Raw genomic sequence first — 12,504 nt, forward strand, 5'->3', positions numbered from 1 at the left:
AAAAAAAAAAAAAAATTATTGTGTGATTTCACTTATGTGAGGTACATAGAGTAGTCAAATTCATAAAGGCAGAAAGTAGAATGGTGGTTGCTAGGGGCTGGAGGGAGGAGGGAACAGTTAATTAATATTTAATGGATATAGAGTTACAGTTGGGAAAGATGAAAAAGTTCCTGAAATCGATAGTAGCAATGTTTGCACACAATGTGAATGTATGTAATGCCACATTTTACCCTTAAAAATGGTTAAAATGGCACATTTTATATTATATATATTTTACCATAATTAAAAATTCAATAAGAATGTTAAAAAAAACAATGTTTGAAGAATTATAAATTTAAATTAAATGTAACAGTGGATCAGTATCAAATATCTAATATGAATAAAACAATAAAAAATCCACTTGAGAAATATAAGCACCACTCTGACTAGTTTTTGTTTTTTTGTTTGTTTTTGACTGATAGGGTAAATAAAAGTATTTTGAGTGGTTTTCTTTGCGATGACGATGGGGAAATGATGAGAAGGGCATTGTGCGGTAGGATCACCCTGGGGGAAGTTTTTTTAAAGCAGCACTTGCTGTGTGGCCCAACCCACCCTGCTGTGCTCCTCTCAGGGATCTTTAGGGGGACTCACCAACCCAGTCAGCCAGGGGTGCGGGGGGGAGGGTGTGGCATCCTGTGGTGTATTCAGAAGCAAACATTATTAAAGACGAGTGGGATCCTGGATCTGTCTTACTCTTATCCTCACATCTTTCTTGATCAATTACTACCAAAAGAGTGGCAGAAATTCAGTGGCAAGGATGGGGGCACCTTTTGGAGTGGGTACCCTGATGTAGCACAAGTGAATGGGATTGGAGTGCAGATGCTGGTTGCTTGTCTATAAATTATGCCCATGTATATGCCAAAAAGATATGCCCGCGTATCAGAACCTATGAATATGACCTTATTTGGAAAAAAGGTCTTTGCAGGTATAATTAAGGATCATTCAACGGAATCATTCTGGGTTATGTAGGTAGCCCTACATCCAATGACAAGTGTCCTTATAAGATACGGAAGAAGAAAAGACAGCAGAAGAGGAGAAGGCCATTTTATAAGAGAGGTGGAGGTTTTAGTGATACAGCCACAAGCCACAGAATCCCTGGAACCACCCGAAGCTGGAAGAGGCCAGAAACGAATCCTCCCCTAGAGCCTTCAGAGGGAGCATGGTTCTGCCCACAGCTTGAGTTTGGACTTCCGGCCTCCAAAACTGAGGGAGGATAGATTTCTGTTGTTGTAAGCTGCCTAGTTTGTGGTACTTTGTTAGAGCAACCACAGGAAAATACTACATACCCTTACAAAACTCCCAAATTACCTTTTTTCATGTGTGTATATAATATGATTTTTAATATTGTGTACATTTATATTAGCATATATTAGAAATCTCTAATATAAAAATAGTGCTGTGCATATTGTTAAAATTCTACCCGCATCTCCCTCCTTTGTTCACTCTTTTGTTTATTTGTTTGCTTTTAAATTTTATTTTAAGTTCTTTCTGGGATACATGTGCAGGAGGTGCAGGTTGGTTACACAGATAAATGCGTGCCATAGTGGCTTGCTGCATCCCTCAACCCATCACCTAGGTATTAGACCCCACATGCACTAGCTATTCATGGTGATGCTCTCCCTCCCCCTGCCCCGCAACATGCCCCAGTGTGTGTTGTTCCCCTCCCTGTGTTTGTGCTGGATTTCTACAAATGTCCAATAGTCTATGTGGGTGAAGTTTAGGAGGAAGGGAAAAAAGATTGTTTCATGATCATTTTTTGCTGCACCACCATTTGTTGCCATATTAGAGGTGACATCCCAGCTGGGATTATCCCTAACTTGGAAAGACTGAGTTGGGAATTAGTCACAGGCAGCAGGTGAGTTTGGTGGCATTTCACCTGCACTTAGAAGCAAAGTCATCCACTGCTCTGACCAACTCTCATGGCACAGGCCTCAGCAACATGATTAACAAGGTTATGTATTGAATTTATATAGCTAAATGGTTTTCCTGGTTTCTTATCTGTTTAGAGAGGCTGATTAGCAGAGGTAGAAAAACAAGACAACCACTGAGCTTTCCAAATTTATCAGGGAAACCCCAGACCAGCTTCTGATGGGGGAATATTCCTTGACTTCCAGCGCTTCCCACTGGATTTTCATCCTGCCCAAAGACATTCTTGGTTTATTCCTAGTGACCAATAGAGAACGTTCCAACAATCACTTCTTATCAGTCAGCAACTATATAATAAATACCTGGGACATGCTTGGCCCTGGGCTTTGGTAAAAAGAAAGGAGACAAATGGGCCTTAAAGGTAGAACAATTTCAATTAGAAGCCTGTGCAAGGTTTAGAAGCACAGTGTTTGAGAAAGAAAAATATCCTTAAACATCAGCGAACCAAGTCCTTCATTTTACAAAAAAGAAGTTGGGTAAGACATCTGTCCAAGGTCACACAGCTGGGCTAAAATCTGGGTCTCTCCCTTGCTCATCCTCTGAGCTTTCCATTGCTCTATGCTGTCTGACCTGTGGGGTACCAGCTTCTACAGCAACTTGCTCTTAAAAAACAGTCACAAGAAGAGAGGGCAACCCGGATTGCCTTCTCGGCCAGGTGCTGTGCTAAGAGCTTTTCAGGGATCACCTCATAACAGGTCTATGGAGACGTTACTGTTATCCCCATTTGACAAATAAAGAAACTGAGCCATGGAACGATTTGGGAACTCGCCCAAGGCCCGCAGCTGGTGCGTGGCACAGACCACCTTCAAGCTCAGGATCTTGATTCTGGAGTCACAGTCTTAACCGCAACCTCTGGAACCACAGCCCAAACCTACCAGCGGGCCATGGTTCACTCTCTTTGCTTTCTTGTTTTTAGAAATGTTCCTTTAGAGGCAGCCTCTAGTAACACCTCAGACAAGTGAAATATCATTTCTACTTCACTGACCTCTCTCTCTTGTGAACATAGTGTATACATGGTGGAAAATGTGGCTTTAAAAGCACGTTGAGGCTGGTAAAAGCTTCAAAGCCACCGCCTGCACTTACTCTTTGAACCACTAGATGTCAGTGTGATTGCTCTATGAAGCAGCCGTAACTTGCAAGGGTGTCGCATTGCCCGGGAAATCAGCTGCAGCGAGCTTCCAAGCCTCTGGACTACAGCAGAAGCTGGGGGGAATTTGCAGCCCAATGGTAGTAAACAAATGATGGACATGGCAATCAGGCAGTGTGGATTTCAACCTTTACAATAATTTCTCAAGGGAAACGGAGTCCATTTTAGCCTTTCCTTTTTGAAACAGATGGTCAACTTTTCCATGGGGTGCCTTAAGTGCACCATAACTCTTTTAATATTCAGGATCACCTTTAATGGCATATCATAAAATATGTGGTTTTATTGGAAAGAGCAACCTTATCCTCCTCCCCCTCACCTATCACTTACGATTAATTTCTTAAGGCATTGGACTATTTGAAGTGCGTGTGTCTCACCTTGCATGGGGACGTTTTGCTCTACTTAAAACCTCCGCTGGCATTCCCATAGCATGGGTAGAAAACCACAGCCACAGCTTCACCCTTCCTGTGATAAACCCATCTGTTTTCCATACAGAATTATTTGTATTTAATGCAAAAATATTTAAAATGGTGAATATTAATACTCTATTATTTTACATTAGTATTCAACAAGTGTATATAGTTTTTTCCCCTCCACAACTCCATGAGATAAATTCTATTATCATCCCCATATTTAGATGAGAAAACTGAGACACAGAGAGGTTAAGTGGCTCTCCCAAAGTCACACAGCTAATAGAAAGCAGAGTCAGAGGCCCATTTTCTATTAATTACTTCACTGCAAATCAAGTTAAATAGAGGGGGGAAAGGCCTTGTGAATTTTTCAGAAGAATCAGCAGTGTATACAAGAGAGCCAAAGGCTCCGATGAAAATTTGGAGTTGCTGGTTGCTTTGAAAGGCCTCCTTGGCTGATTTGCAGCTGTTTGTCATCATTTATCCAGTTTGCCAGGATTCCTTCTGAGAAGGCATAATTGATGGCAGTATAGTCCCTTTCTTTAGTCTATGTAGAAATCTCACACGAATTCCTACCTCCTGCCAGGTTTGGAGGAAATGGAAAGTTACTCTTTCTTATCAAAAGGATGGACACATGTTTGTTAGAAAACAGGATGAAATAAATCATCTGTGCCCAGCTCTGTTGGCAATAAAACCTTGTTTCTGGTTTCACTGCAAGACATTGTTCAACACTAGTGGCACCAGAGGTTCCAACCAGAACACACAAGAGGCCTTATCCAGTTACGAAACAGCAAGTGACAGACCCATTCCTGGCCACATTTTTATCTGCTTATCATCCTTTTGGCTACAATGAGGCTGAGTTTTAGTGTCTCATGTTCATCTCTTTTGCTATTTTCCAACAGAACATGCATTTCCTTCAGTTATTCAGCTAGTACAGTCTGTGTGCCAGAATTTGGAAGTGGTGCTTTTTTCCTGCTATAAAGAATTACACATTTATTTGAAAGAAGAAACCTAGGCATAGCTGTTACCTGACTCCTGCAGAATAAGGCAGAAGGATGGCCTCCTTTAGTGGATCTTCCTGGGCCAGGGTCTGGGACCCACTTACTTTTTGCTGTTGCATCTGCTCTGCATGTGGAACTCAAGAACTGCGGAGTTTTCTGATGTCTGGCAGGGTTTTATTCAAGGCAGTGGTTGAGTGAGCCACACCTCCCTCCCCCGACCAGGCAAACTTAGACAAGAAAAGTTCTATTATGCCCTCAGGATATTGAGTAAGAAGCAGGAGAAAGAGGAACTTAAAAGTGCCTGTTCAGCCTGGATACTTCTGCTGACATTCCCACCAAGCATGTGATATTTAAAAGGGTAAAACCAAAACAAGGTTCTCCTGCCTTCCACCATATTTATTCAAGAGGAAGAAGCTGTAAGTTCTTTGGACCCATAATCTTCCCACACACCCAGAGGTGTCACCTACAGTGGGGGCCATAGGGGGATGCTTACAATTAGAAAGGTCCACCGGAGCATGTGGAATATTTGGAACCTAACTGCACTTGAGGTCAGGAGGTAAAGTGGGGTGCTTGACCATATCAACTGAAGGGTGGTCACTCATGTGCTGGAAAGCCCACTAGACTCACTCTGGTCTCTGTTAGACTATTCTTCAGGCTGGAAGAAATGGAGTATTTATATGATAATCCACATGAAAAGACTACCATCAGGGCTGAGTGCAGTGGGTCATGCCTTAATCCCAGTACTTTGGAAGGCTGAGGCAGAGGATTGCTTGAGACCAGGAGTTCAAGACCAGTCTTGAAAACATGGTGAGACTCTGTCTCTACAAAACTATAAAAACATTAGCCAAGTGTGATGGTGCATGCCTGTAGCCCCAGACACTTGGGAGGCTGAGGTGGGAAGGTTGCTTGAGCACAGGAGTTCAAAGCTTCAGTGAGCTATGGTTGTACCATTGCACTCCAGCCTGGGTAACAGAGCAAGATCCTGTCTGAAGGGGGAAAAAAAGAAGAAGAAAGAAAGACAGAAAAAAAAAAGAAAGAAGAAAGAAAGAAGAAAAAAAGACAGAAAGAAAGAGAAAAGAAAAAAGAAAAGAAGAGAAAAAAGAAAAGAAAAGAAAAAGAGAAAAGGAAAGAAAAGAAACCCTCCAAAACAGAGGCTACCATTGGGACTAAATGAGATTTTAACAAACTGTGGTTGTGAAATTAACCTCCCCCACCTTCCTTCTACTCATTCATTCATAAACATCAAACACTTACTGTGTGGGTCAAGCACTGCCCAAGACTAGAAAGATGGAGAAGATGAGGATTTTCCTCTCAATGGCTTATAATCTTACAGACGTTATGCCAGAGATGGTCACTTTCTTCCCAGTATGATTTTCCCTTCTTATAGAGTAGTGGGGTCAGCAAACTATGGCCCACGTGCCAAATCTGGCCTGTAGAATGTTTTGTACAGACCTCAGGCTAAGAATTTACATTTTTTAAGAATTGTAAGAAGAGGGAGAAGAAGCAAAAGAAGACAATGATGACAACAATGATGATGACATGGCTGAGATCGTATATGGCCTGAAATGTTTACTATCTAGTCCTTTTTCTTAATGTTTTCCTCTAAATGATAGAAGAAGTTTGCCAAAAGTTTAGGATGCTTATTCTATCCTAAGAAATCTCTGGCTTTTTACCTGGCCCACAGCTACACAGGACAAGGCATTTTCTAGTCCCTCTTGCCATTAGATTTGTCCATATGGTTAAGTTTTAGTCAATGGGATCTATGCAGAAGGGATCTATGTAGCTTCTTGGTGGTGCCCTAAAAGAGGGCCCCATCAAGCTTTCTCCTCCCAGCTGGCTGGAATGCTGTGGGGGCCTGAGCTCTTCTGATCCAGTGATGACTAAGGTAATACTCTAGGCATGATGGAGCCAAAAGATAGAAGGACCAGGCCCCCGACACAGGAGACAACCCCACCATCACTGGATTTTGCTAGATGGTTATAAAGAAGGGAACAGGCGGAAAAACATTTAACTTTTAAAAATCAATGTTATTTTGTGTTTCTTTTGCTGCAACCAAACATGTATTATAACCACTGTAGAGATAGACACTGTATAACTAACCATGACACACTGTGATGAGTGTTAATCTCAAAGTACGAATAAAGGCCTCTGGAAATACCCAGGAATATGTAATTCCTTCTGCATGGGGGCAGAAGAGTTGAGGAAGACTTTACCTAACGTGGGACAGTTGATCTTGGACCATGAAGGAAGCCTAATTGGAATTTGGGATTATTTGTTTTTCTTCTCCTCTCTGCCAACCTCTAGGTGGCTCATGCGTGTAATCCCAGCGCTTTGGGAGGCCCAGGAAGGTGGGTCACCTGAGGTCGGGAGTTTGAGAGCAGCCTGGCCAGCATGGTGAAACCCTGTCTCTACTAAAAAATCCAAATATTAGCTGGGTGTGGTGGTGGTGCATGCTTGTAATTCCAGCTACTCAGGAGGCTGAGGCAGGAGAATTGCTGGAACCCAGGAGGCAGAGGTTGCAGTGAGCTAAGATTGCAGCATTGCACTTCAGCCCAGGCCAACAACAGCAAGACTGTCTCAAAAATTAAAATAAAATAAAATAAAATAAAATAAAATAAAATAAAATAAAATAAAATAAAGTAAAGTAAAATAAAATAAAATAAAATAAAATAAACAATCCACCAAAAGTGAGCAACACACCTTGTCTTCAGGGAATGTACACACCCTCTCCTTTTTCACCTGGCTCACTCCTGCTCATGCTCCAAAGCCCAGGGTAGATATCATCTTCTTTTGAACTTTGTCCCACAAGACTGGATAAGGCCTTCTGAGCTCTGGCGTCTTGTACTCTGTTTTAGTTGTTGGAGATATATCTGTCTTTCTCACTAGATCATGAGTTCCTTAAGGGTTGGTGGTAACTGTGGCTTATTTGTCCTGGATTTCTAGCTTCTAGTACATTGCCAGGCACACAGAAGGCACTTTATAAATATTGAGTAAATTGATTTATTAGAGGCCAAGGGTAGCTTCCTGGTTTGTGGGACTGTTACTTTTTTTTAATGAATTTGTCCTAGGAAAGGAAAGGTGAGGCCTGCAATTTATATTTCTCAGCCTCTGTGTCCTCAAAGTATATACATTTTTTAAAGTTTGCTTTCCAAAAAGGAAGAAAAGAAATGTACACATTTAGAAAGTTTTAATTTAAAAAATTGAAAGTTTAATTTGATGTGAAAGGTCTCTATGCTTAGTAGTGTCTGAAAGTTTTGAAGATTTAATAAAAACAACTAAAATGTTATGAGGTGAGTTTAGTAACATGGTATGTTTCTGAAATAAGTGGAAGTATAGATACTTGCTCAAATTTATCTTATTTTGAGCTTCTCTTATTATCACATAACAATAAACATTCATTTTTCTATTTTAATAAAATCTTTACTCACAAAGGAAAATTTGTGCAAGAATATTATTTGATTACAAGATGATGATGCTGATAATTACATTTGATTCTCCCCTTGTCACTCTGTGTTATGTGTCTTATAATCAATAAAAGAGGAAGGGGAACAACATGCACTGGGGTCTGTTGGGGGAGGGCAGTGGAGGGGAGAGCATCAGGAAAAATAGCTAATGCATGCCGGGCTTAATACCCAGCTGATGGGTTGACAGGTGCAGCAAACCACCATGGCACATGTTAACCTATGTAACACACCTGCATGTCCTGCACATGTACACTGGAACTTAAAATAAAATTAAATTTAAAAATAAAAAATAAAAAATAAAAGCAAAAGCATTGCTTTTGATGCAAAGCTATTTTACCACATGCTTTGGCTACATGCAATCAATTTTCTGAACTGGCAAATTAATGTAAGACTTTAAGACACCGTATAGTACTAGTATTTTCCCCTATCATTTAGAGGAAAACATAAAAATATGAGGAGCATATTTTCCTTTACATATAGTCCTTCTTGAGATGGTGTTAACAGAAGGTGAAGTTAGAAAGAATTACTTGCATTATGTTTCTAAAGGAAACCAATAATTTAATATTACGTTATTATTTGAATATGAAGTTTTCATTATTTTTGTGGCTATTCACTAAAGGCCTTCATAAATTACAGGGAAACCTGAGCAATTAAATTAAAAAAAAATTCAAAGCCTTCTTAAATAAAGTTTTTGGTCTTATATCTGCTACAGAATCATAGCTAACACCTCAGTGCTTCTGGATATTTTATTAAATGTTTAGGGCTTCCATTCCCCCATGCAAGAGTAATTCTAAGCAAGTGATGAGTGTCTCAATGAGTAGCTCATTCATTCTTTGTGGACATGAAAACTAGGTTTCCACTTCCCTATCTAGTGCAGCTCTATTGTGCAATACAAGGAAATAAAACCCTAGGTAAAAGAATTAGAGTGGGGGTGGGTGTAGTAGAGATGGAGAAGATCAGCTTATTCTCAACTCACTACTCCCAGTTTCAAATATCCATTTCAGATATAAGAATTTCTGTCTTTATACCCCAGCCCAAATTTCCTGCTGTTCCTATCTCATCCCACACTCCCCTCTTCTCCAGGTGGAGAAACCCTATCCTGTGCTGTCTGCTCAGTATAATGACGACTTTGAGGAGTCAGCCTGTTCGTGACTATCACATGTCAATATGCTTGCTTCTCTGTCTTCTAAATTAAATACTGTACTTATTGTTGTACTTACTAGCAATTATATTTTTCTGCAATTAAAAAAATGATAAAGTTAATATTCTCAAAGGAGCAAATAACACGAAGATGATGGCCATTCCAGCCATCTTTCAAGGAAAGGTGATCTGGTTCTGGTGGCCAAGCCAGCTCTGCTGTGCCAGATAAAAGCCTCCAGTGACTTACTCAGAAAACAAATCATGAATGTGTTTGAAAGTGAAATGGTTTGGCCTCCAGTCAGCCTTTAGCACAATCCTGATGGTTTTCCTTACTACAGGGATTGGGCGTCCTGTGAAGACAGATGGGGGAGGACTTCCACCTTTTGCTTGCTCACCCAGGGATAGCTTCCCAGGCTTCGCCACTGCTCCAGACTAATGAGCAGCAGATGAAGCTCTGATGAGTCCACGCCTTTCTGGAAGCTTGTCGTTGCCCTGCCAACATATGTTGAGTTGTCAAGAGCTCTGTCTTTAAGCCAATCACATCCTGATCACAGTTCATTAAAGGTGTGTATTCCTCTAGTGAGCTCATTGTCTGTTGTCAGAAATCACTCAGTGCCCAAACACATTAGGATGAGAATGGACTGTGTAGGAGAGAAGAAAATAAATGGGTTCTGCTTATTTGCTTTGACTTTAACAGCTACTTCCCCTTACTCAACTCAACACTCATGAACACATATCAGAGAAACATTATAATCTGCAAGCTGCGGGACTGGCTTCTATTTAATGTGCAAAAAGTGGCTTTTCTCTACTTGCCTCTCCCTAAATCCTTCTAACCTCAACCTCTTTCCTCTAACCTGCTCATTCTTCCTGCTTTCTTCCAAGTAGGAAACTACTTGGTTAACATCAGAGATTTTTCCACCTCCAAGCTTCTAAAATTCTAGAAATACATTTACATTAGGGAAAGTTATAAAGGACTTGAATACCTTCCAGAGGTTTTTATTACATGGGGTTTTATTAGTGGATAAAACCTTATAAAAGATGTCAACAATCTTTGAGAAGCAGAGGTATGAGAACTGTGTCTGCTTCCCCACTTCACATCCTTGAATCTCCTCCTGACTTTCTGCCATGTGGAAGAGTGGTCACTGAAGATTTTTGGTTTTGTATAGCTAGCAGTAAAATATATTTGAGTATGCACTGCAAAACTGTGAATATTTATTAATGAACCCATATATACATGTATGTATATAAATGTGTGTGTGGTGTGTGTGTGTCTGTTAAAACATTTTAATTGACAACATTAGGCTGGGACAGCTCCAGAGTTTTATGTTTTTATGTTAGCAAACCAAAGTCCAATGTAAACAATAAAATAAACTTTACCAATTAGAATGGCCAACTAACTTCTAAGTAAAGACTTTACCAATCAGATACTGCCAACTAACCTCTAACTAGTCTTTTTGCTCTAACCAGTCAAATATATTTTCTTTGTCTTTTTTCTTAGTGCACCTATGAAAACTCACTGTCCATGCAGTGGGGTGGAGCTTTCTGAACCTCTTGTGGTTCTGATGCTGCCCGATTCATGAATTGTTTTTTATTCAAATAAACTGTTAAATTTATCTTGTACAAAATTTTTCTTTAAACAACATACACATATATTATATTATGAATATACTTTAACCATTATAAAATGCAAACAAAAATAGAAAATAAAGGAGGTTTTTAAAACATAAGATTTCTAACAATTTCTCTTCATGCACAATGAACTGTCTTGAACCCTCCTCCTGAAATATTTACTTTATTTTGGAGGCAACTGATAAAAAGAGTGGAGAGAGAAAATGATAGCACTAGAAGTAGGCAAAGCATAGAGGGATCTTTCAACAAAACTACAATGTTCACCACTGGTTGGTTCCACTTTTTAAATAGTGTTAACAAGTTCCTTTGCTCAGCATGCAAGTGTGCACCCAGCCCACAGTCTGATCCAAGGCTTATTTCATCACAGCATTTTGCCCCTGCAGCAGGCTTCTTATGGGTCCCTGGTGCACACTTCTGAGGGTCTCACTATTGCTCTCCTGGCTAAGTAACCACATAAGGGACATTTTCTCCTGAATGTCCAACAGGCACTATCCACACAAGACCGAAAGGTGAGCTGAGGATTGGCTTTAGACTCCTTTCTCTGACTCACATGTTCATGTCTAATCAGCATGTCCTGTTGCTGCTGTGTCCCAAGTGTTGTTTGAATCCAGCCTTTTTCCTCCTGTCTCAGTGAACTACCTTCATCATTTCCTGCCTCTTTAACTGCAGTGGCTTCCGATGGAATTGTTCTGCCTCTAATCCTTTGTTTGCAGGATTGTCAACATGATCTTCCTGTGATCAACTGGACGATATTTGCTCAAGCCTTTCACTAGCTTTCCAAACCTTTAGAAAAAAAAAAAAAATCAACTCTTTAAGAGTACATACAAGCATTTCCTTCATCAGACCTTACTATCTCTTCACTTGCAGGTGGCATTGCTTTTACTTCTCTGACTTCATGTCTTCTTCCCCCATTGTCTTACCCTTTGTTAATCCACCCTTTTTCAAACTCAGCTAGAATTTCACCTCCTCCATCAAAGTCTCCTCTGACCATTTCAGAGTATGTATTGCATCATATAATAGCATTCTACATCTTCATTCTACTAGATCTTGTCAGGGGTAGAGTTCACTTCTTAATTTTCCTGTGTGTCTTTAGAATAATAGTTCTCAAACTTTAGTGTTCATAAAAATAACCAGAGGAGATTTTAAAAGTGCAGATTCCAGATTTAGTAGGCTTAGGGTGGCACCTGGCAAACTGCTATTGTAACAAGCTTCCTCCTCCAAGTGACTTTCATTTGTCATTCTTAGAGTTTAGTACAGCATTAGGTGCTCAGGCCATCAATAAATGTCAATAAAAGAAGGCATTCTCTATCTCTTGTCTTTCCACTTTTGTCTTTGGGACTTTTGATAGACTATTTCTAGGTGCAGAGAATAAAACTCACCGCATAAATCTGGTCTTCAGACCTGTTTTTGTTGCATCTCTGTGTGTGCAAACACATATACGTTCACATAAATTCACACACACGCACATACATTCATATAAATCAATTAAAAGTAGTTTGGAAAAGCATAAAATGATGGAGAAACTTGCCTAGATTAAAATATACCAAAAAGATGTAAAAATCAAGTGTAATACATAACTCTTGGTTGGATTCTGGTTTGCACAAAAAAAGTTGGTAAGATAATTTTGGTACAACTGGAGAAATTTCAATATGGGCAATTAAATGGTATGAAATTATTATTTTTCTTAGGGGATGACAATAGTATTATGGCTAAACTAGAGAATGTTCTTATTCTTAGGAGGTGCATGCAAA

The 12,504-nt window shown here is 39.9% G+C and overlaps 1 protein-coding gene across 3 annotated transcripts in view; it reads right to left on the minus strand.

The window, feature by feature from the left end:
* The window catches only part of FYB1 (FYN binding protein 1), a 165,889-nt gene that overhangs the window by 110,243 nt on the left and 43,142 nt on the right, over positions 1 to 12,504 (minus strand). The window contains exon 1 of one of the 3 annotated variants that reach the window (XM_025389108.1): positions 4,548 to 4,711. The exons of 1 other annotated variant lie outside the window; for it this stretch is intronic. The gene's annotated coding sequence lies outside the window, so the exon portion shown is untranslated. Of the gene's footprint in view, positions 1 to 4,547; positions 4,712 to 12,504 lie in introns of those variants that run through there. One more of the 3 variants, XM_025389106.1, reaches the window with a different exon arrangement.

The sequence above is a fragment of the Theropithecus gelada genome, chromosome 6 (assembly GCF_003255815.1).
Source record: "Theropithecus gelada isolate Dixy chromosome 6, Tgel_1.0, whole genome shotgun sequence".
Classification (NCBI taxonomy): Eukaryota; Metazoa; Chordata; class Mammalia; order Primates; family Cercopithecidae; genus Theropithecus; species Theropithecus gelada.